The 24,219-nt window shown below is 41.7% G+C and overlaps 1 pseudogene; it reads left to right on the top strand.

The window, feature by feature from the left end:
• The first annotated feature begins 5,997 nt into the window (after positions 1–5,997).
• LOC149183122 (uncharacterized) lies at positions 5,998–6,583 on the top strand (annotated as a pseudogene).
• Positions 6,584–24,219: the final 17,636 nt, after the last annotated feature.

The following is a 24,219-nucleotide window of genomic DNA, read 5'->3' as shown; positions in this document are numbered from 1 at the left end:
AAATCTGTAAAGGTGGTGTGCTGGAAATGCGAAAAGGAAGGGCACTACAAAAGGGACTGTAAATCTAAATCTTCTGATAAAGGAAAGGGATCTGATGGTGCTCCTTCTGCAGAGGCGAAAACCGCCTCAGATGAAGGTGGGGATGTGTACATGGCTTCTTCAAGTACACATGTAGATCATGAGGCATGGTTAATTGACTCAGGTGCATCCTTTAACTTCACTCCCCATAGAGAATGGTTCTACGAGTATGAGAAATATGATGGTGGTGATGTCTTCTTAGGGGATGATAGGAAGGCTAGAATCATTGGTCGTGAAGAAGTAAAGTTGAAGCTGCAAGGTGGAAGGGTTACAACACTTCCGGGTGTTCTCCATATTCCTACATTGGCCAGAAATCTAATTTTTGTAAGCAAGTTGGATGATGCAGGTGTAAAAATAGTGTTCGATAAGGATACCTACAAGATGGTTCGGCGAGCACTGGTATTGATGTGGGAAGTTCGAATTGGAACTCTGTACAAGCTGTAAGGTAGCACTGTTATGGATGGGTGCAATAGTTTTATGGTTTCTGAAAGTGGAGTAGAAAATCTAATGGTCTCTGGAAAGAAGACCATGTTGTGGCATCAAAGGCTTGGACATATTGGAGAGAAGGGCCTTCAAATACTTCATGGTAAAGGTATGGTAGAAGGTATGAGTAATAGCTCTCTGGATTTTGATTTCTGTGAAAATTGCGTATATGGGAAGAAAAATTCGGTGAGTTTCCCCTCTGGTAGTAAGAGGGCGAAACAGATATTAGACCTTGTGCATAGTGATGTGTTTGGACCTATGAAGGTTCCATCACTGGGTAAGTCTATATACTATGTATCATTTATAGATGACTTCTCAAGGAATACATGGATATATTTCATTAAGAATAAATCTAAAGTCTTTGAAAGGTCTAAAGAATTTAAGGCTCTCATGGAAAATCAGACCGAGAAGAAGATAAATGTGTTGAGGACAGAAAATGGTGGAGAGTTCTGCAACAAGGAATTTGAAGAATTTTGTAAGAAGTGTGGTATATCACGGTAGAAGACTACTCCATATACACATCAACAAAATGGAGTTGCAGAAAGAATGAACAAGATGTTGACGGAAAAGGCAAGAAGCATGCTCAGTGGTGCTGGGTTAGCACAGGAATTCTGGGCAGAGGCGGTGGATACTTCATGTTACCTAGTCAACAGATCACCTTCATTAGCATTGGAGGATAAGACTCCACAAAAGATATGGACTGGTAAGAAACCCTCTCTTTCACATCTCAGGGTATTTGGATGTGATGCATATGTACATGTTCCAAAGGAGAAACGAACCAAGTTGGATAGAAAATCTGAAAAGTGCACCTTTATTGGGTATAAGGATGGTTTAAAGGGTTATAATCTTTGGAACCCAATCACCAGGAAGATGGTGTATAGCCGACATGTGGTGTTCAAAGAGGTAAAAGATGTTATTAAACATGGAGTCCAATTAAAGGAACCTAAGAAGATAGAGTTTGAGCTTAAGGAGGAAGAATCAGACTCTACAACAGTGGAGGAATCAGAAGATGAAGAGCCACAAACTCTGGCTGTGAGAAGATCAGTTTGAGAAAGAAGGTAGCTAGAAAGGTATAGTCCATCTGCTTTCTGTTCAAATTTTGCTTTGTCTGTTACTGATGATGATCCTAGAATTGTGAAAGAAGCAGTGGATTCAGAGGATGGAAAACTCTAGAAAGAGACCATGGTTGATGAAATGGCATCTTTGCACAAAAATGAGGCTTGGGATCTAGTGGAGTTGCGGCTGGAAGGAAACCAATTGGCAACAAATGGGTGTTCAAAAAGAAGACAAATGCAGAAGGAAAGGTGGAGAAATACAAAGCTCGGTTGGTAGTAAAAGGTTATTCCCAGGTGCCGGGAATTGATTTTGGTGATATTTTTCTCCTGTTTCCAAGGTAACTTCTATTAGATTACTTTTATCTGTTGTTGTTGCTTTTGATTTTGAGGTAGAACAGACGGATGTGAAGACAACATTTCTTCACGGGGATCTAGAAGAGGAAATTTACATGAAGCAACCTAAAGGCTTTGCGGTGAAGAGTAAGAAAGAACTGGTATGCAAGTTAAAGAAGTCTCTGTATGGGTTAAAACAGTCACCAAGGATGTGGTATCAAAAATTTGATATATTTATATAGGGACTTGGCTTCACCATAAGAAAAGCGGATCACTGTGTGTATTTTAAATTAATTGGTGACCATGTTATTTATCTGGTCTTGTATATGGATGATATGTTGCTGGTTGGAAATGACAAAGAAATTATCCAGGATTTGAAGACCCAATTTTCCTCCAAATTCAACATGAAAGATCTTGGTGTTGCAAATTATATTTTGGGCATGGAAAAAAGAGATCGGGCAAAGAGGAAGCTCTGGTTAAATCAAAAGAAGTATGTCGAGACAATACTACAGAGGTTTAATATGCAGGATAGTAAACCGGTGAAGGTTCCTATTCTTGTAGGTGTGAGGTTATTTGTTGAACAGTGTCGCAAGACACAAGAAGAGGAAGAGGACATGTCCCATGTTCCATATGCAAGTGCAGTCGGTAGCCTGAGGTATGCAATGGTCTGTACTAGACCAGACATTGCACATGCAGTGGGAGTATTGAGCAGGTTTATGTCAAAACCAAGGAAGGAGCACTGGACAACAGTGAAGCGACTTTTCAGGTATTTGTGTGGCAGTAGTGATTATGGTTTGTGCTATCAAGGAAGACCAGGATTGGACAAAATGTTGGATATTCATGGCTTTGTTGATGCAGAATGGGCTATAGATCTGGATCAAAGAAGATCTACAAGTGGGTATGTGTTTAACCTATTTGGAGGTGCAGTCAGTTGGATGAGTAAGAAACAATCTGTAGTAGCACTATCAACTATAGATGCAGAATACATGGCAGCCACTCATGCAAGCAAGGAAGTAGTTTGGTTGCAAAGATTGTGTTCAAGTATGGGGTTAGTACAGGGAGCTATAAGGATAGACTATGGCCTCCAAAGTACAATTTTCTTGGCAAAGAACCCCGCATATCATTCAAAGACAAATCACATTGATGTTCAGTATCACTTTGTGAGGGATATGACAGAAGACAAAAAGGTGTTGCTGGTAAAGGTGGACACTTTGAATAATACTGCAGATGCATTGACAAAATATGTGAGCTCTGTGAAGTTCTCGTGGTGTAGAGAGACAATGTGCATTTCAGGGCTGGAAAGTGACTAAGCTATCCTGTGGCCCCCTGTGGAAAGAAAACAAGAAGTGAGAGAATGTTGGGTTGTGTTATATTCTTTCCACGACTAGCCCACATAGTTAACCGGGGAGTTAGAGGGGGGCGGAGCCCCCCCTTCGTTGCATCAATTGTGTAGCGTGGGGGGGGGGGGTCATAGGGGGTTTTAGGTGTACCCGTAACCCCACTTTATGGGGTCTGGGGCAGCACTCTAGAAAACTTTGGTTTTGGAGCCTATGTTAAGTTGGGCGGACCCACCTATGGTTTTGTGCATGATTTTCGCACATGTTTTTTGGATGCGATGGTTTTCGGTCCATGGTATTGGATGCGATGGTTTTTCGGTCCATGGTATTGGATGCTTCGGCATGTATTAATATGTAATCTAAAATTGAAAGGAAAATAATGAAAAATCAAATTGGTAGTCCTGGTTTTGGGATCCAGGGGAAAATCTATGTGTATATGTGTTTTGTGTGTTATGCTCTCGCATTTTTTATTTTTTGTGTTTTAGAATTCATATGCAGGTAATTTTTGTACAGGGTCAAAACCTACAAAAGGAGGAATGTAATTCCCCACTTAACCTTATCATGCAAATTTTATTAGAGTTTAAATTACCTAAAAATATTGACTTATAATTATCAAGAAATATTGGTAAATACCTTCATTTGGGAAACTGTAATTTTTATTGACTGATATAAAATTTATTATTTTCATTATTCAATTCCCAACTTTTCTTCTCACATTTAATCTTGGATAGGATATGGTCTACTTCCATTGTTCCAATTTAGATATCCATATCCTCAAAATGTCCTCTCAAAATCTCCTTGGGAGAAGGTATGGTCCTCCCCAATTAAGTACCAAATTAAATATCCATATCTTATCCCCAAAATATACTCTCAAATTTACTTGGGAGAATATATGGTCCTCCCCAATTAAATACCAACTTAAACATCCATATCTTATCCCCAAAATGTCCTCTCAGATTTACTTGGGAGAAGATATGGTCCTCCCCAATTAAGTACCAAATTAAATATCCATATCTTATCCCCAAAATATACTCTCAAATTTACTTGGGAGAATATATGGTCCTCCCCAATTAAATACCAACTTAAACATCCATATCTTATCCCCAAAATGTCCTCTCAGATTTACTTGGGAGAAGATATGGTCCTCCCCAATTAAGTACCAAATTAAATATCCATATCTTATCCCCAAAATGTCTTCTCAAATTTTGTTGGGAGAAGATATGGTCCTCACAAATTAATTACCAAATTAAATATCCATATCTTATCCACAAAATTTCATCTCAAATTTAGTTTGGATACGATATGGTAAGAAAATTCAAATGAAAGGATGAGGGGGTAGTCAAGACATTAATGATAGGTGGTTGAGGTGGATGGGAGGAAGAGGCATATAAGGGGAAGGATGATGAGAGGAGAGGGAGATCCTTGGTTTGATTTTGTTTTGGAGACTTGTGTTTGGGAAAGGAATGTTGGAGACTGTTTGTTAAACTTGGACACACTACATCTGGTTGGACTTTGGCTCGGACGACTACGGAACCTGTGGAGGTTCCCTGGGCTAGGAATTACTTCCTATTTGGCTCAGTGGCAAATCCAGTGGGGTAGTCAGGAGGAGCATGGAGCTCAAGAGCACCTCAACTAAGCTATTGGAACATATATTATCAGTCATTTATTTTAGTTATGTAAATTATTACAAGTTATAGATGTTGCAGATAAATCGTTACAAGTTATACATGTTGTAGATTAAATTAATTTATGTTCATGCTTATGATGTTTTATAAACTTGAAATTTTGCTTGTTATGAAAAATAGCGAAAATTATTTGAATGAGTGTAGCAGTAGTTAGAGGAACTATAGTTGGGTCCTCATACATGGTATCAGAGCTTAGGTTCAAAATTTGGACCTTTTTTGCCTACCTACAGCCAAAAATAAAAAATAAAAAGATAATTCTTTTGCAATTTCAAATTCAAAATTTGGAGCCAAACCGGCCGACTTAATCATAATGAATTATTATTTTTTTTCTCTACCTCATTATGTTCATACATCTGGTTACCAACATCAAGGTAGTAATATGACCTTTGCCTTACAACATATTCTTTTCCACCTAGTGCTATAGTTATATGTGACAGTCTTTTTTTATTCTAAAAGCTAATACTGGCAAGCATATCAACACAAGGCATAAAAATAATTCATGAGAATTGCACTTAAATAAATTCAGTAGAAGAGAATTTAGCCTTGTTTGTAGTCACTCTCTATTAGAGCATCAAAATGTATTTACAAAGTAACAATGACCATATCTCAAAGTTTAAATGACATTATATAATGTAATACATTAAGGTAACTTCTTGTAATCTCAACGCCTTTCTTCAGTATATTTAAACATCCATCCTGCAATCAGTTTATAGTAACACTTTATGATTCCCACCACAATATGTCATATCTTGACATCTTATACCAGTCTAGTAAGGAAAACTGACCAAGTCCGCTAGATAAGATTACTTCTAAAAGATAACACCGAAAAACGTGGGAAAGAAGTGTAAAGGGAAATTTATAGTTAGGTATTAGCCCATGTTTCTTGGGCTTGAGCCTCCAGAACCTCAATGTTTCAATTTGTGAGCATTAAAATTCCTTTAAATCCTAGTCTATGCATATGCATACACAGCCATGACATTTTTATTTCAATCATTTGAAGTTGTGAGTGAGCAGAGGTGGGGAAGGATGAGTGTCTCCCTCACTGTGATGACCTTGAATTTGCGCGGCAACAAATCGGAAGATGGACCGAATCCGTGGGAGAGATGGAGAGATATATACATCACCATTATCACCAAATACTTTCCTATGATTCTCGGCACTCAAGAAGGGCTAAAGAGATAGTTAGAAGACTTGCAGCAGGCTTTACTAGGTTATGAACAATTTGGAATCTCAAGGAGAGGGTCCCAGGATACTATAGACGAGAACTGCATGATTTTTTATGATAAAGAGAAGGTTGAATGTATGGAGGGTGGGACCTTTTGGTTATCAAAGTCTCCATCTATTCCTGGAAGCACTTCGTGGGGTGCAACAGTACCCAATATTGCAACGTGGGTGATTTCAACTTAAGAGAGTTGAGCCACCTGCTTTTTTTTTTCAAGTTGTGAACACAAACATGGATGAAGTCAGTGCTCGTGCTTGAAGATGAGGTGCATTACTGACATGGCAGCATATAGCATCTTTACCTCCCAGTTTACCTGTTGTTTATTGTGGGGGATTTAACACTAAAAAAGAATCAACTGTAGGGCATTTCCTCCTAGGAAGATCAAGGTAGTAGTAATCTCATCTTGGTTCACTTAATAACATGCATTTAATGGTTTGTTCTGTGATTATATAATTTGTGTTTTTCGATAAACCTATATGGTTCATTTTCATCATTTTTTCATTTGTTTGTAGTGGCTGATGTAGTTATCTTTCTGTATTTATAAAAGATGTCTTTTACACATCTAGATGACCAAATGGGCTATTATTTGATTTTCCATGTACATTTTCTCACGTTAACACCTACAATAGAATCCTGAGATTCTGACTTTTCTAGTATTTGAAATTGTGTAAGATGGATTTTGCATCAAAATCTGTGGGGCACTTAGTTCATTTATTTTACTTTAATGGTTCTATCTACTTCATGTATGATGTGCATTTAAAGACAATAACACCAACACGAAATGCTCATATACACAACAAAAAAACAAAAGAACAAGTATCCAAGCATAAGAGGGGATTGTTGAACTATATAAATTTTTTTGTTGTGTTATATTATATAGGAGTGAAAGACTGGGGGTGTGGTCATCTTTGACCAATTCTCTGAAATGTAAAAATATAAAATACAAGTGAGGTGAGTCATCATTTGAGACCAGTCACTCATAAAAAAAAAACAAAAAAAACAAAACAAACAAAAAATTAAATGGAATACGTACAAGAGAAGACTCAGTGAATAACATTGGAGATTCCCTTGGCATAGAAATTGAAGAGGGAACCTCAGCACGCGATGGACTTGGTGTACTTACAGAAACTGTGTGCTTCAAATCATTGTCACTTAACGTTTGTGGGAAAGAAATAGAAGAATTCAAAAATGTGTTTGATTACAAACATGAGCTAGAATGAATAGTCGCACCCTCCATTTTTGTCATCAGAGATTGGTTCGACAGCATTTCATATGTCTTAGTAAGTTTAATCCTCCTTTCCATGTTACTCATGGATCTGTGCATATATTCCTCAATCCTCATACACAAAGCTTCGAATTTATCCATACATTTGCAGACATATTAAAACATATTTTCTTCCCTAGGTTTCTCCCTCATGGCCTCATCTACCTTATTATTTTGCAATTCTCCAGGTTTGCATTGCTCATCAGATTCTTCCATGTATAGCCCACCCATTCTATCTGACAACTTTTTAGCAATCTCGGTCATTTTTGTTGTATATGAAGTTTCACGTCCTGATTCATTCTTTGTGTTCCTTCTACCAAATATATTGTTTGTAGTTTCTCTAGAAGGTGGTGTACCTTGCATGGTAGTCTTGAAATTATTCCTTTTGTTTCAATATTTGTTTTCCAGCTTGATCCAGATGAGGATGTGGGCTGGACCTAGAATGTGGAAGTCTCTCCTGATGCATTAATGGTTCAGGTGAAACATTTTGTTCTGGCACCGTGCCAACAGATAGATTCTCTCCCATGGAAGTGGCCATATCTACCATTGATGGTGGATAACTGGATACAGGAGATGCTGGGTTAGAAGACTCTAGTTTGAGCCTGCTCATATCTCTCTCGAAATTGTGGGAATTAAAAGATAAGCCATGTTGTATTTGATTCAATCCACCCCTTGACATCTGGATCATACCTGGAATAAGCGTTGCTAGTAAAGAAACCCCAAATGGACTACCCTGAAGATTAGATATGTTAAGATTAATAGATTCAATACCAGCTACAATAGCTAAAGTTGGTAAGCCATAAACAAAGATTTGATGAATCTCAATAGAAGACATATCTTGCAGTGATAGTAGTCGAATAGTTAGGGACACACAATGCTTGTGTCCACTTTTGTTTCTACTAAATGTTTATTACATACCCCTAAAGTTTCCAATTTATCTTTTGTAACATTCTGATCAAAAGGTGCTTCCTCAGTAGTTAAGGGTTTATGTTTTTCTGGCTCTAGGGAATCCTAGTTTGAAATTTTCGTAGCTTCATTTTTTTATTGACTCTTCTGATTCCTGGAATGTTTTATTTCAAAAGGATTGAAGCTAAGCTATTCCTCCAGGTTCACCCGGAGAATTCATTTCAAATGAGCCTGGAAGTTTAACATCAATCCAACTATATTCATCACTATAATGAGACTCAGCTTTTGTGTTTTGCTCTGAAGCATTAGAGCTATCCTCCTGGATCAAGCTTTGGAGTGTTTGGCCCTTACCTCCATCAAGAATATCTGATGAATTTAGATCATTAGTTGAGTCTACACCCTATTTCTCCACCTTCAATAATTGTTGGGTTGCATTTTCAATTGGTAAACTGAGCTCACTCTCAAGAGACTTATGAATGGAATCATCCTTGCTGAATGAAGAATTATCATCCTTACTAATGCTTCCTTTAACAGAGCCAACACCATTTTGCATGATAAGCTCACCATGGGCTATGGAGAGATATTCATTGTCAACAGAAAGCTTTGGCTTATTATAAAATTCAAACACTTGGGAAGTACTCTGAATGTACACACAGTGAACATCACATAGTTTCCCTTCTAACTTGAGGGTGATTTCCCTTCAAAACTCCCTAACCCTAGAATCATGAGAGGGAATTGTTTAATGTTTTACATGACAATATCTGTAACAAACCTTATCTCCATTATACATGTCCCTTACATGACATTTCCCTTTCAAATCCATAGGTGTAAGTTAGTGTGCATCACCCAAGGTGTTGACTTGATGGGGCTTGACCCAGGTTCTAAAATGTTTTAGCCAAATAAATCCTAAAACTACTGGCCCTTTCGGCAGCAGTTCGTGGAGTGCGAACTGAGGTATCACCCGAGGTGGGATGGGAGGGTGTTGGAACTAGCTTTCTGCACCCTAGGGATGTCTTGATGAGGTCTGAAATGGTCACGAAGCAATCCTGCACACTTGGGCTGCTTCGCACAGTTGTCTGACCTTCGGGCAACCCTGTGCAGAGTGCAAAGAGCCACTGCCTAGATATTTTACCCTTACGATGTTATTATTATAGATCTGACTTAATTTTGTGAGCCATGTATTCTTATTTACTCATTTAACATTTATAACCAGTGTGCACAATCACAAACTGTAAAGAAATGAAAGGATATAACCGAAACATAAACACATAGATCAGATGCGCAATATTCCAAAATCAACTTATCTTTTATTAACCTTCTGTTCCAATACAATCCAATTCCACCCTGCGCACTCAGCTACAGGGGTCCATGCACACAACTACGGACTCTTCGAGGCCTCTACGCACACAGCTGTAGAGCCTCTTCCTACTCCTACAACCCAAGACTCGGACTTATAGACTTAGAGCGAATACCGCATTCAAAAACCTATATCCCTTCAGATCAAGACTAACCAAAAATTGACCTCTACCCTTAGAGCCTCGCTCTATTTATACATTCCCATGGTCCGCGGACCATGGGTAGGCTGACCCACTCTATATTAAATTACAATATTTTAGGGTGGACAACGCTACACTCTCGCGCTCCGCGCCCACATTTTGTGAAATATTTACATTACGTTGACCAAACGTGGGATCTAAGCCCCAAAAATCCACTTATGGTGAGATCCGCTACCCAATAGGCCCCTAACACAATCAACGTGACTCGTCTCGAGTCACTTGGCTGGTGCAGTGATCTTTGCTCAGAGTCCATCCAGCAAGGTTTGTGCTTCATGGATGTCTGCCACACATTCTGTTGATGTTTGCTGTATCAATTATGCGTGGCTCTCTAATGCATCGTTGTCAAAGGCACCCTCTTTCCTTTGCGTATATGTGTCCTACATCTAGGCGAGCTTCCCCTCGATCGTGGTAGTGACGGTGAATGCTTCCTTGAGCCAAGGCTAGATGTGTGCTTTAAGCCCTGCTTCTTTCTGGTGTGCGGTGTCCACCTGCTCCTTTAGAGCCTGGGCCTCCCTCATCTTAACCAATCACTGAGTAAGGGTGACTGTCTGAACTGTCCCCCGGACATTATCATAGTCCTGCTGTAATTCCCGCGCTTCTGTCTCTAACTGTTGTAGCATTGGGTCCTCCTGCAATGAAGTGAGCATGACGAGGGACTGATCCAACAATCCCGTGTAGTCCTGTACAACGTGCTCTATCTCTTTCAACCCTGATTGAATGGCACGATGGCGCTGCTATCTAACTTCTGGGGGTGTAGAGGGCTGCGCCTTCAGTCGTAGCTTCGTGACCCACAAGTTCAGCTCCAACTAAACCTTCACGGCCTCCTCCTGAGTCCTACGGACTCTGGTTGCCAATCGGTGAATGTTTTCCGTGATGGGGAGTGCCGCCAGCACGACCAACTCTGGAATGTTGCTACAGGCCTCCTCCACTACCTGTTCTAATCCCTGGTGTTGGGTGACCAGTTTGTCACAGTGCAGGCTTAGTTGTTCTAAATTTACCTTTTGCTCACTCAAGACTTGGAGAACGCAGCCTTCCCTAGCACGAAGCTCAGTAATTACCCCATCCTGCAGCTAGTATAGGGTTTCTCTGGGAAGGGCGGCCAAATTCAACCCCTAGCCCCTCATGTCACCTTTGGCTTCTGCTAAGACGGTGCCTTCTGGTAACACTAGAGTGTTCGTTGTGCGGGCGCGCAACATCTGCTCAGCTTCGGCTGCACCTTCTGCAAGGTGCGGTGTCATCACTCCTAGGAGTCGCACCTATAATGCCTGCAACTGCACTCTGAGGGCCCCCAACACAGTTGTATTCTCTGCTATCAACTCCTCTAGAGCATCCTTAGTGACATCGTGAACTAGTTTGCAACTATCAAGAAGGGCTCCCTCAGAGGTCTTTGTTGTCTTTATCTTTTTTTGTGCGGTTGGCTTCTTTAGGATGCTGGGCCTCTTGAGTTGGGTCGATATTGTTTCTAACCTTCATTGGTTTCTTCGATGGGAATGGTCATGGTTTCTACTGTTTGTGTTGTTGCTGCATCCTCATCTTCCTTCCACTATGTGGCTGCTTCCTATTCCTGTCGTTTTCTCTCTGCCAGCTTCGCGATGTGCAGCTTGGTTTCCGTCTTTCGCTACTGTGCTACGATCTTTTCTAGTTCTACTAAGTCCAGAGCATGCCACTCCGGAGACCATGCTGCCATTACCTCGAAGATTGTATCATCCATTGCAATGAATGGAAGCTTCACCCATGTTCGGGCTAGATCCTTTCACGCCCGGATATACAGATTATGCATATCTGCGTTGAATTATGTCACGATTTACAAATTGTTGTATATATTTGGGGATAAAAATGGCCTACGGTTGTTCTAAGTTCGAATTCTCACCTCCATGAACATCCAAAACACCTTGATCTCGCAAACCCTTGTCATGTCTTTTGTCACTGAGAGTGAGGTGTACCTCATGGCTTCAGGTAGGTTCTTCTCAATGGTGGGAAACTAGATGTCCTTCAACAACTCCCCTGCAATCAATAGGATGGATAACAACAACCACACATAGTGAAAGGTCTTACCCTACTCCTGGGCCTCCCGACAATTTGTCAAAAATTCATCGCAAAGAAACTGCACCTAGTTGAACTAGACCCCCTCTGCACACTACTCCGCCAACGCAATCACAGATGTTGGCACCTCATCCACGTGGTATTTCCTCATGAGCTTTCTAGCTAGCAGCTGGGTGGCAATGCACACCCCTTTGTCCTTGATGCTTTCTATTACATACCCGCACTTCCACTTCTCCAGCTTATGTTTAGCCTTCATTGCTTCTGCGAGGGTCAAGTCGTCGCTCTTTCTTGCTATGGCTGCGGGATTGTTTCCTTTCATGGGCAGCTGCGAAATCAGGTGAACTAAGTCGACCATGATGGGAATTGACTCCTCCAACCATAGATACCCATCATGTACTAGACACAGTAGCTACCACATTACAAATATCATGACGAACACACGGTGGTAGTGGGGTATCCACTACAGATGTAGTAACCCGACCTTCTCCACACAGTGTAACAATTTTTGCTGCAATAATTGCTCCGCGGCTAGCTATGGGAACTTCTTGTTGTCCACGAGGTCCTAGTCTTCGAACATTATATTAGGTACCCATCCCAACGACATACCATCAAACCTTATTTTGTCTGGAAGAAGCAGGGTCTGGAGCACACTCTTCGTGGCCTCCAGGTCCTTCGGTATCTTGGCTTTCCCTTTCCATGGGGGGATGTAGGGAGGTAACTTTTTCGCCGAAGGTATGTGGCAAACATTCTCTATCTCATCATCCTGTGCTTCAATTTGGGAGATCAGGGCTTGAAAATCTTCTTCCTCCTCCTCTGTTTCAAGAGCAACAGCTTTGCCCTTCTCCGTCATTGACAATTGACTAAATCATGGGTTCCGTGGGGACACCCAGTTTGGCCCCATGGGCTACTTGTTTTTTTGTGGTCGTGGTGTGCATGGGGACTTGGGAACCTCTAGTGCAACTGCTGCCTCTCCAAGCTCCTCCTGGGTCACACGGGATTCTGAGGTTACTTTTGCAAATCGCACTCTAGTCCTTGCAGCCGACATTGTTTCTACACTAGGTTCTTTCAGTCATGTACTTATAGGTGGCAAGGTAGCTTGTGGCTCAATACTCTGTACTGGCTCAAATCTCAAACAACCAAGTGTTGCCTTGAGGCTACCCCAAGGGAGTTTATAGTAATGGTTGAATTTGAATTCACCCATTCCCTCCACTTTTGAGTCATTAATACCTTCTTGGCAACAGATCATACCGAATCTAGCTCTTAATTTCAATCTTAATGGCCCACCGCCCACTTCTTTCTGCCTTAAATTAGACCTCTTGTCATGAACAGTGACATCAACAGTCACCCCCCAGCCTACTCGCGCAGACCCCTCTGCATGACCGCGGCCCTTGTGACATGTTAGCCTTATGCAGAATCTCCTTCCCCCACAGCTCTCCTGCAAACTCGTTTATAGTCCCGCGCCTTCTTTAAACTACTTGGAGTGCTGAGGCTGTGCTTCCTATAGATAGTCAGGTGGTCGCACCCCTAGTGCAAGGCTTCAATTTCCCTGCTAGCCCGCGCTACGGGCACCCTTCAAATACCCTTGCATCTGGTAGTGCTTCGCGTTCTTCTTGGTATGGTAAGCTCCCTTGATTAGTAAGGTGCAGTCACAGCCATGATTGCAGGGTCACAACTCTTTCTAATGTAGTATTAGGTTCAGCTAGACTTGGTCTTGGCATGCTTAGTTTTTTGTGGCTCGCATGCGTGACTTCGTTTTCCAGTTCGCTGATTTCTTCTTCCAATGTCATGCTTTTCTTTCTCAGTCGTGCCCACCCTTCATCGAGTTCGAAAAGTTTCAAGCTCCCTCATCGAATGGCTTCCTATAACTGCCTAATTCCTTTACCCAGGTCCTTGCATCCTATCCCAACTGTAGGAGCTATGGTCTGGGGATTCTTTTCTTTCCTCCTCATTTCATCCCTTCCTGTCAATGTTGGGGTCATTTCTGGGCTCCAGTTTTTGCTTATGGTCCTATAAGCCCATCGAACCGTTGGTACGTGTAGGTCCCAGTTGGTTTGTTTTGTCACGTGAGCTCTATTCCTAACTCCACATAGCCTTTTGAATGCTCCATCATGGACTGCTTGTGCAGTGCATCGCCTTTGCTACCATGTCAGGTTTTGATTTCTAATCCTTAGTCTGGGAAGTGTTTGCATAGTACGCATCTGCACCCATCGACACAGGTGGGTGCGCAAAATTCTTCGTCCTGGATATCGGGCTCACATTCGACACTGGGAACTTCCAAACCGCAAGTATATCCGTCTTCTATAGTCGCATTAGTCCCCCATAGTCTTTTGATGTGTACTCCACCATCATGCGGGTGTCGTGTGCAACACCTATTCCACCGCATCGTACCACTGTTGTTCCAGTACTACACTTTCAAATTTTTCTAAAAATTCATCCACTCCTATTACCCTATCGTATGTTGGCAGTTCCCTTGCTTCGATCGTCACGCACCGCAGTGATCTAATCATCATGTTACAATTCAGTTTCATCACATCATGCAACTAATTCTCCCAGTGTTCTGTCTCTTCATCTGAATCTGAAGTACAGGAACTGTCACACTCCCATGAGATTCTCCCATCTTCAATCGGGTTCACCCAATCCTGGTCTTGTGTCGTTATCTGGTAAGTGCAATCTATCTCACCGTCACTGTCATCGTCACGCACAGGTTCAGTGTAGCACGCACCTTCTGCCGGATCTAGCAGAACTACTATGCGAAGGGACTTTTTCTCGAATATCATCTTCCACTTCCAATCTATTCCTAGCAACATGGGGTAAGGGTTGCTATCATCAACAATCTCTATTACTTCAAAGTCTATCTGCGTGCTCGTGCCTTCGATGTCCATTGTTACCCCTTGCAACTCCCCATGGGTAAGATATTTTGTTGGTTCGCCATTCGTAATTAAATAGGGGACCAGTGCAATGCGGGTATGCCCATGCGTTCGCATGTCTACTTTGGTAACACATTCGCGTCTGAACCTAGGTCCAGAATTACCTGATCCATTTCATATTCGCCAATCTATGTTGTTAATCTCATCTCCCTCCCGGTGCACAATGTATGCTTTCCTAGTTTTCGGACTATGCACGGTTCCCCTGACCCTGCGCATCTAGTTATCAATTCTTGTAGTCCTTTCACTGCCCTATTATCATGCAACAACTTCATGCATGTCTCTAAAAATGTAGTAAGCATAGAAGGATGCATTCCTGGCTCTGGTTGATCCTTACTACCTGAAGTAGAAGCCTCTGTGAAGCTCTTCTTAACTTCCATAAACATCTCCTTTACGCATTCCAAGTCAAACTTAGGTTCCTTTGTAGGAGCCTTGTGAACCCACGTATCTTCCTTGGGCTGCTTCCCCTTATCTTCCCCTGTGGTCACGCTGCTTCTAAGCACCATGTTCACATTAGGGTCTTCTTCGCATGGTTTAGACCTCATCATTTGGATATTCTACATTGGAGTAGGCTGAAGTACCCCTTTCTCGTGCATCTGTGTGATCAACTTAGGACAACCTATTGCTTCCTGATCAAACTCAAAACAGTACGAACAAGATATTCTCATTGGGTTGGTACAATCATGAGCGTAGTGTCCCGATACTCTACAATTGTAACATATTAATTGTCCTCGGCCCCTTCCTGGCCCCATTCCTCCTTGTCCTCGACCTTTCCCTTGAAATCTACCACGCACCATCCCCGTGGCTAGGTCAAGGCCTAACATTTCTATCTGCATTCTATAGGCTAGGTTCTGCTCCATCATTAACTCATAGCTTCGACAAGTATGTTCATCGTGGCCCACTGATCTACAGAAAATACAAAACAACTACTGTGGAGTTTGGGTATACTTCTGCAATAGATAAGAGTTGGTCGTTGTGTGCATTCCTCCCACCTGACAGATTTCACACCAGAGCGCAGGTGCCACTCCTAGCCTTGCTTATGCCTCTAGTCTCAATGGTGTTGCCCCCCCTCCTGCCAAGTAGTTCGCGAATACCAGACAGTGATCCTTATCATGGCCTTGGCCTTTGCATTTTATACACCATACTTCTTCACACGCCTCTGGTCATGGCACCCTATCCTGCTTCAAACTCTGCATCTCCAAGCATAGGTTCTATAGTTGCACGTGGATCTATTGGACTCCCAATCCCAGATCTTGTATCAGTGTTTCATGCAACCTCATCGCCATTTCCAATGCTTTTGCCTGGGTCGAAAGCCTCTATCGTGACAGCGCCATCCGCAGGTGCGGTGTTAGAGACACTGCAAACCACTCGCAGTGTTGTGCATCCATTAGTGTCATAGTAGCCTCGCGCATCGTACTCTTTAGTGCCTTATCCAGATCTCAAGGAGTCTCCCCTGGAAGCATCGCGATCTCCTTAAATCTGATGATTGACTATGTCTCTGATTTTGGCCAGCTAAATTCTCTGTTCAACACAATCTCGATCTCTGCTATTCTTGCATTTGGGTGATCATTCGAGTGCTTGATATACCACATCAATGCGTGATCCTACAGTGCACTTACCAATGTAGCCTTCTTAATGTTATCATTTGTAACCCCTTGTGCTTCCCACACTACTCTTACCACAAACCAGAACTGATCCGGGTCCTCATTTCCTGCTCCTCTGAATATGGGTAACTTAATTGCGCTCACCATACTGGACTGTTGGTGTTGTGGAGTTGGTGTGGGCGAAGACAGAGGTGAAGGGGGTGATGTGAATGGTGGCATAAGTGGGGATGGTAACTGCGGAATGCATTGCCTTATCAAACTGACCACACTCCTCGGAGAAACCCGAGCGCGCTCTTCCTCACTTGCTCGTGGAGGTGAAATTAAAGGACTGTTTCCTAACCCTTCGATACCTTTGTAGACCTTTCCGCTCCATGTCGTTCCAATCATTAATGTATTCGCATCACCCATTTTTCACATAACAGCATCTTAATCTAGGTATTCAAATATTTGATGTACTTACCTCGTAGTCCCTTGAGAAAACATCTTTTTGCTTTGTTGTAGCTTATAGTCATGTCTATCTCAAATTCAGTGATAAACCCTCCTATTATCTGGTCGAGCCAATGGTCTACGGCCCACACAATCTTATCTTCTGATGCCTCTAGCCTACGCACCACCTTTGGAGTCCACATTATTGGTTTATCAAGCTTATACCTTCCCTGTCTGTCAGTTATCCTTGCAATACAATCATACAGCTCTGAAGAGAAGGACGTGAAGAAGATCTCATGGATTTCCGTATATACTAGAGATCTAGCCACCTCTTCTCATATATCTGCGGGGTTTTGTTTTCCTATGTCACAAACTCGTGAAGCTTCTGATCCAACCAATCTTGAATTTCATTCTTCATAGGGTTCTAGTGTTCTGACATCATACATCCCTTAGGCAGATCTCGGTATAGGCAACATAACCATTTGTTGGCTTGATGGGGCCTGACCCAGGTTCAGGAATGTTTTAGCCAAACAAATCCAAAAACTACTGGCCCTTTCGGCAACAGTCTGCGGAGCGAAAACTGAGGTCTCACCCGAGGTAGTATGGGAGGGTGCTGGAACCAGGTTTTCGCACCCTAGGGATGTCTTGATGAGGTCTGGAATGGTCACGAACCAATCTTGCGTGCTTACGCTGCTCTTTGCAGCTGTCTGACCTTCGCGTAGCCTTGGATAGAGCACGAAGATGCGCTGCCTAGATCCTTTACCCTTACGACATTATTATTATAGATCTGACTTAATTTTTTGAGCCTTGCATTCTTATTTACTCATTTAACATTTATAACCAGTGCACGCAATCATAAACTGTAAATAAATGCAAAGATATAACCAAAACATAAACACATAGATCAGATGCGCAATATTCCAAAATCAACTTATCTTTTATTAACCTTCTGTTCTAGTACAATCCAATCCCACCCTATGCACTCAGCTGCAGGGGTCCGCACAGACAGCTGCAGACTCCACCAGGCCTTTGCACACATAGCTACAAAGCCTCTTCCTACTCCTACAACCCAAGACTCGGACTTACAGACTTAGAGTGAATACCACATTCAAAAACCTATATCCCTTCAGAACAAGACTAACCAAAAAATAACCTCTACCCTTAGAGCCTCGCTCTATTTATACATTCCCATGGTCCCGCGGACCATGGGTAGGTTGACCCACTCTATATTAAATTACAATATTTTAGGGTGGACATCCCTAGATTCTCGTGCTCCGCACCCATATTTTGCAGGATATTTACATTACATTGACCAAACTTGGGCTCTAAGCCCCAAAAATCCGCTTATGGGGGCATCCGTTGCCCAACAAAAGGGGAGTTAGACTAATCATTTGTTGGCAAACAGATTAGTTGTTGACTTAAATATCAAGTTTTTCTCTTGGCCTAAGAACTCACATGAAATCCATGACATTTTAAATAAGGTGGTACCATGGGGTTGTATTGGAAAAAAAATATGAAGAGCCAATAATTAGATATGAGAATGTACTGTAACTTATTCTAGAGACAATACTCATAGACTTTTGTTTTTTTCTTATTTAAAAAAAAAAGAAAAAAAAACTATTACGAGATTGCTTTCTTTGTGATATGAGTGTCCATGCTACATTTCATCCCTCACGATACTATCTACATACGAGTATGGGGAAATCAGATCTTCGAAGGCACAATTCGAATGGGAAACCAAACTCTACAATAGAAATGGGTTAATTTCTCCATGATAGTTTGAATTGAGAGTCGAGACGCATCCCAAATTGAGACTCAGAAGCTGAAATAAACAAGGCATGAGTACAAACATGGATGACTTCATCTGAGTAATGCATTTAGTTTATAAGAACTTGTTAAATTAAAAAAAAACAGTATATAAAAACATACAGTAATAGAGCTTATATTGTTATGCGTAAAGTCAATTTTGATTCAATCTCTAGGCTTGGATGTTAAGCTTAAACTCATTAGGTAATACATTGCAATTTTTTTTTAGTTTTAAAAAGTAAGCTTGCTAGTTTTCTTCACAGTTGTATTGGTTCTAAAAACGTAATAGGAGAAATGTTTTGTACTCGAATGTTTAGATCATAATTTTTGGTCCCTATATTTATAGCTCATTATTATGTTTACTAAAAAAATCTATGCACAGTCAATTCTGTCAGACATTTTCTTGTTTTGTTGGTTCATATTTAGGCTTAGTGATTTTTTTTGGTATCTTTCATAGTAGTTATTGTATAGATTTCATGCCTATCTTGTCTTTCTCAGCATCTTTTGCATCTGGTGTTGTGTAGCAAATACTCAACCTAGAGATTCACCATGCTTTAACTAAAAACTAAAATATCTTGACAAGCAAACAGAAATAAGAACTTTTATATGTTTATTAATGACCAAAGATTGTCAAACCATAAAAGTAACCAAACGACTAACAACATTGGCAACTATCAATTAAGCTAGCCCTTTCAATGTTATAACATATATAAAAATAAAAATAAAAACCACTTCATGAGTTCCATAAGTCACACTTGATGAAGGATTTATATATAAAAATATACAAGGCTTTGTGAATGGCATTCATGATCTGGATTTAAATAGGAATACAAAAAATTATAGAGATAACCATAAACACAAAGATTCAGTGGAAATAATACTTCACTTCATTAATGTAAAATACTGAAATATGCTTACAAACAGAAATAGAAATAAACTAGCGAGGGCGATGGTAGCTTATCTCTGAGAAGAAATGTGGCGCTACATGCCTATGAACTTTGTTACAATGAGGCTCAAAGGCCTATTTATTGTTGAGAAACAATGGAAAACCCTAAAAATCCAAAAACCTAACCCTAGAAGATGAAACGCCAAATTGTGGGCCCCGTTTGGGTAAATTGGTAGATCAACTTCACGGGGTCGTAACTTTGGCATACGATCTTCGTTTGACACGCACAATATCTCATTAGAAAGATCTATCCGAGAACTACAACTTTCGGAAGAGAAACCTCAAAACATGGACCCATGTTGCTCCTAGTTTCCCGAAAAAAGGTCATTTAGGGCCTCAAAACAGCTCTGAGTTCAAGACCCGAAAAAACTGCTAAAAATAGTAAAATGTGCTACAATTAAGGAAAATGAAAAGCTAAAAGAAACAATGGTGGGGGTCCAAATGGACTTGGAGGGTGGCCACCAATATCCACTTGGATCATTCCTCCCCCTTTAGGAAGCAATGGTCCCCATTGCGTTGAGTTCCTCCATGAGATGAGGAAACTTCTACTGAACTTGGTCCCTAGTGAACCACTTGCCCTGGTGAAGGAGTTGGCATGCTTTGACAACTCAATACAACTGGATATTCTACTGGTGAGTGTGCTTGATCTGTGTGTCCATGATTCGATCAGTTGTAGCTTGTTCCATGCAACCTGGATTTAACTCTATGGGTGTGAGTTGTTCTGCAATGTTGGATGTCTCTAGTAATAGTGGAAAGTATGGCCGAAGGCAGTCCACATTGAACACTGGGTGCATGTCAAAGAATGGGGGGATGTTGAGCTCAAATGCATTGTCTCCCACAGCCTTGGTAATGGTGTAAGGACCATATAACAATGGCTTGAGTTTCCGATAGGCTCCGATAAGGCGTTCCTTTTGCAAATGCAATTAGATTTTGTCGCCCACCTAAAACTTGTGTGGCACCCGATTGATCATGTTGTTGCTTGTACTTTGCATTTGATTTCTCTAAAATGTTGTGGTCCTGATGGTGAATATGTTGGATGTACTCGATGAAGCTATTTGCCTTATTTTTTTCGGACTCGACATGAACTGAATTTGCATGAGTAGTTGCAAATGGCATGGCCACAACAATGGAACATAGTGGCTAGAATCCGAAGCCCACCTGAAAAGGGTTGTGGCTAGTTAAGGTGTGGAGAGCCGAGTTGTAGCTATGTTGAACAAAGAGGAGGCTCTTGTCCCATGTGCATGGATTATTTGAGTTGTACTTGCGCAGAATGTGTATGATCATCCTATTCACAACCTCGGTCTAACCATCAGTTTAAGGGTGGAAGGCTGTGGACTTAGTGATCTTGGTGTCTAGCATCAACCACAGACTGGACCAAAATGTACTGAGGAACCTTCTGTCCAGATATGAGATGATAGACTGTGGGATGCCAAAGTGTACCCACACTCGCTTAAATAAGAGTTTAGCAGTGGCTTCTACTGTGATATTCTTCTTGCCTGCCGCCATAATGGCCATCTTCGAGAATCTGTCGATGACCACAAAAACACAGTCGTTTCCATGCTTAATGGAAGGAAGGCCTAACACATAATCCATGGAGATGGATTCCCAAGGTCGACTCAGGGTAGGTAGTGGGGTATAGAGGCCTTGCTTCTTGATGGTCAGTTTGGCAATGGCGTAGGCAGTGCATGATCTGATGTACTTCTCAACATCCTGTCGAAGATTCAGCCAATAAAAATACTTCTACAGTAATCCCACCATTTTCTCAAGCCCAAAATGCTCATCAACCCGACTATAGTGTGCTTCCGAAATCATCTTGGCACGCTCGCTTGAAGGAACACAAAGGTGGCCCAGGTGGCATAACAGGGCGCCCTAGAGGTGAAAATCTGGAACATGCTGACCCTCCAAGAGTGTCTGGTATGTGTGGCCGAATTTTGGTTCGCTTTTGTAGAGAAGTGGCCAATCAGAAGTCTTGTGCCCACAAGAGTTGAGCACGATGGTTAATGCCATGATCATTGGTCGACTAAGGCAATCTGCAACATTATTGGTGCTACCCTTCTTATGTTTGATATTTAAATGTAATTGTTGCAGGTATGTGGGCCACTTCTTATGGCGATCATTCTACAATTTCCCTTGGGTCTGTATGAACCGCAGGGGTCGGTGGTCTGTTTGGATGACCGTTTCCTTTCCCAAAATGTAATGCTTCCATTGTCGGTAGGCCTGCATAATGGAATACATCTCTTTGTCATAAGTGTGATACTTCTAGATTGTGTCTGAAAGTGTCTAACTATGGTATGCCATTGGATGCCCGTGTTGAGTAAGGACTACCCAAATAGCATAGTCAGAGGCATCTGTCTTGACCTCAAATGGTTACTACAAGTCTAGTAATGCAAGCACTGGTGTTGAGCAGAGGCGATCCTTTAACTCTGCGAATGCCTTTTGTTGATATTCAGAACAAAAGAATTTTTCTTTTGCTCCTCCCTTGGTGACTTAACTTAAGGGCCAAGTGATATGAGAAAATCCCAAAACGAACCTATGGTAGAAGTTTCCAAGACCTAGAAAGCTACGGAGCTCTGTCAGAGTGGTTGGAGATGGCCAATCCCGAATGACTTGGATCTTGGTTGGATCCACATGCACACCCTGTTTTTCAATAATGTATCCTAGATACTGAACTTGGGTCAAGCCAAAAGTGCATTTCTCCAAATTGGCACATAACTTGTGTTGCTGCAATGTTTGGAGAACCTGTTGGATGTGGTGGAGGTGCTCTTCCCAACTCTGGCTGAAGATCAGGATGTCATCCAAGTATACCACTACAAATGAGTTGGTGAATGGCTGTAAGATGTCATACATTAGCCTCATGAAGGTTGCAGGAGCATTCGTCAATCCAAAAGGCATAACAAACCATTTGAAAAGGCCCTACTTGGCTTTTAAGGTAGTCTTCCACACATCGGAGGGTTCGATTGGTACTTGGTGATGTCCTGACTTCAAATCGATCTTGCTGAAATATTTTTCCCCCTTTAGTTGGTCCAGGAGGTCATCAATCCATGGGATTGGGTACCTATTACGAACAGTGTTCTTGTTCAATGCTTGATAGTCAATACAAAGTCTCCAAGTCCCATGCTTCTTTTGTACCAATACGATTGGGCTCGCATAAGGCGATGAACTCGGACGGAGGTCACCTTTCTGCAGCAACTCCTGAGTCTACTTCTTGATTTAATCGTTCTCCATAATGGACCGTTAATAGATCGGCCCATTGAGTAGTGATGCAACTGGGGTCAGATCGATGGAGTGCTTGACCTAACAGTGTAAAGCAACCCCTGTGGGGGAGGTGAAGATGTCCTTGTACTCCTTCAAGACCTTGTCCATCTGTAGTTGTCATTCAAAGGGGTCCTATTTGGAGGTCATGGCCATCGTCTTCTTCTTTCCTTGAGGGCATATCATTAGGAAAACAAATTTCTCGGTTTTGGAAATGAGTTTACTACATTGTTTTGAAGTAACCAAAGAGATGTTTGGAGGCAGTGCTACCTCTGGTATCCTGTACAACTTATTTCCCAAAGTAACAATAACAGCATGAGGCCTTGATTCATACACAGCATGTCGCTTCCACAAGTATGGTTGTCCTAATAATAAATCACAAACTTCAAGGGGAGAAATGTCACACAATACCTTATTCGTGAAGGGCTTGATGTTGTATGGAAGGTGACACTGTTGGCACACACGGAGATCTCGTCCTTAGTGAAGCCACCTGATGGTGTACAGTTGTGGATGTGTTGTGGTTGGTAAGCCCAGTTGCTTCACGACCTCTGTCGAAATGAGTTTTTTTTGGCTCTCGCTATCGACAATGAACTATAGCAGGGAGCCCTTTACCCACATCTAGGAGTGGAAGAGATGCTCCTCCTCCTCTGGATCTTCGGGTTCCTCCTTCTGGATCTTCATGGTAGAAATGGTGGCATTGGGCTCTGCATTGATAATTTGCTTCCCTTTTTCATTCCCCTTGTCGGATTCTGACTCAAAGTCAAAACATGCATCTGATTCTGAAACCTTCAGCTCAGCCACCAGTGACTGCTTGGCCCGACACTCACTTGTGTTGTGAGTGGAGCTATTATGGAACTCACACCACTTTCTTGTGTCCTTTTTTCACTTCCCGGTGTTTTTCTTTGCTTGTAGCTTAGGCAAGTTGTCTTGGGCCACCCCGCCTTGGATTTGTCTTTTATTCTGTGTTTTGGGGGCACCTTTCCCTTGCTTCGGATTCGCAGATCCAAATTCTTGCTTCTTCTATTTAAACTTTTGCTTGATCTTGACGGCATATCAGTATGTCGTGCCGAGTGAGGTGATGTTCAGGAATTCTATTTCTTCCTAGATGTACTTGTGCAGGAAGTCGCAGTATTTGACTACCAAATGTTGCTCTGAATCCTTGATACCCAAATTTGTGTGAAGGGTATGGAAAATATTGGTAAACTCTAGCACATTGATGAGCCCCGAATTGGGTAACTTATTGGGCTCATTTTGCCTAACTGTTCTTGATCAATCCACCATTTTTCATAGTTTATGCAT

The sequence above is a fragment of the Pinus tabuliformis genome, chromosome 3_2 (genome assembly GCF_031772625.1).
Source record: "Pinus tabuliformis cultivar Carrire ecotype Pingquan chromosome 3_2, CPIR1, whole genome shotgun sequence".
NCBI lineage: Eukaryota > Viridiplantae > Streptophyta > Pinopsida > Pinales > Pinaceae > Pinus > Pinus tabuliformis.
This window is presented reverse-complemented; position numbering and strand designations above follow the sequence as displayed.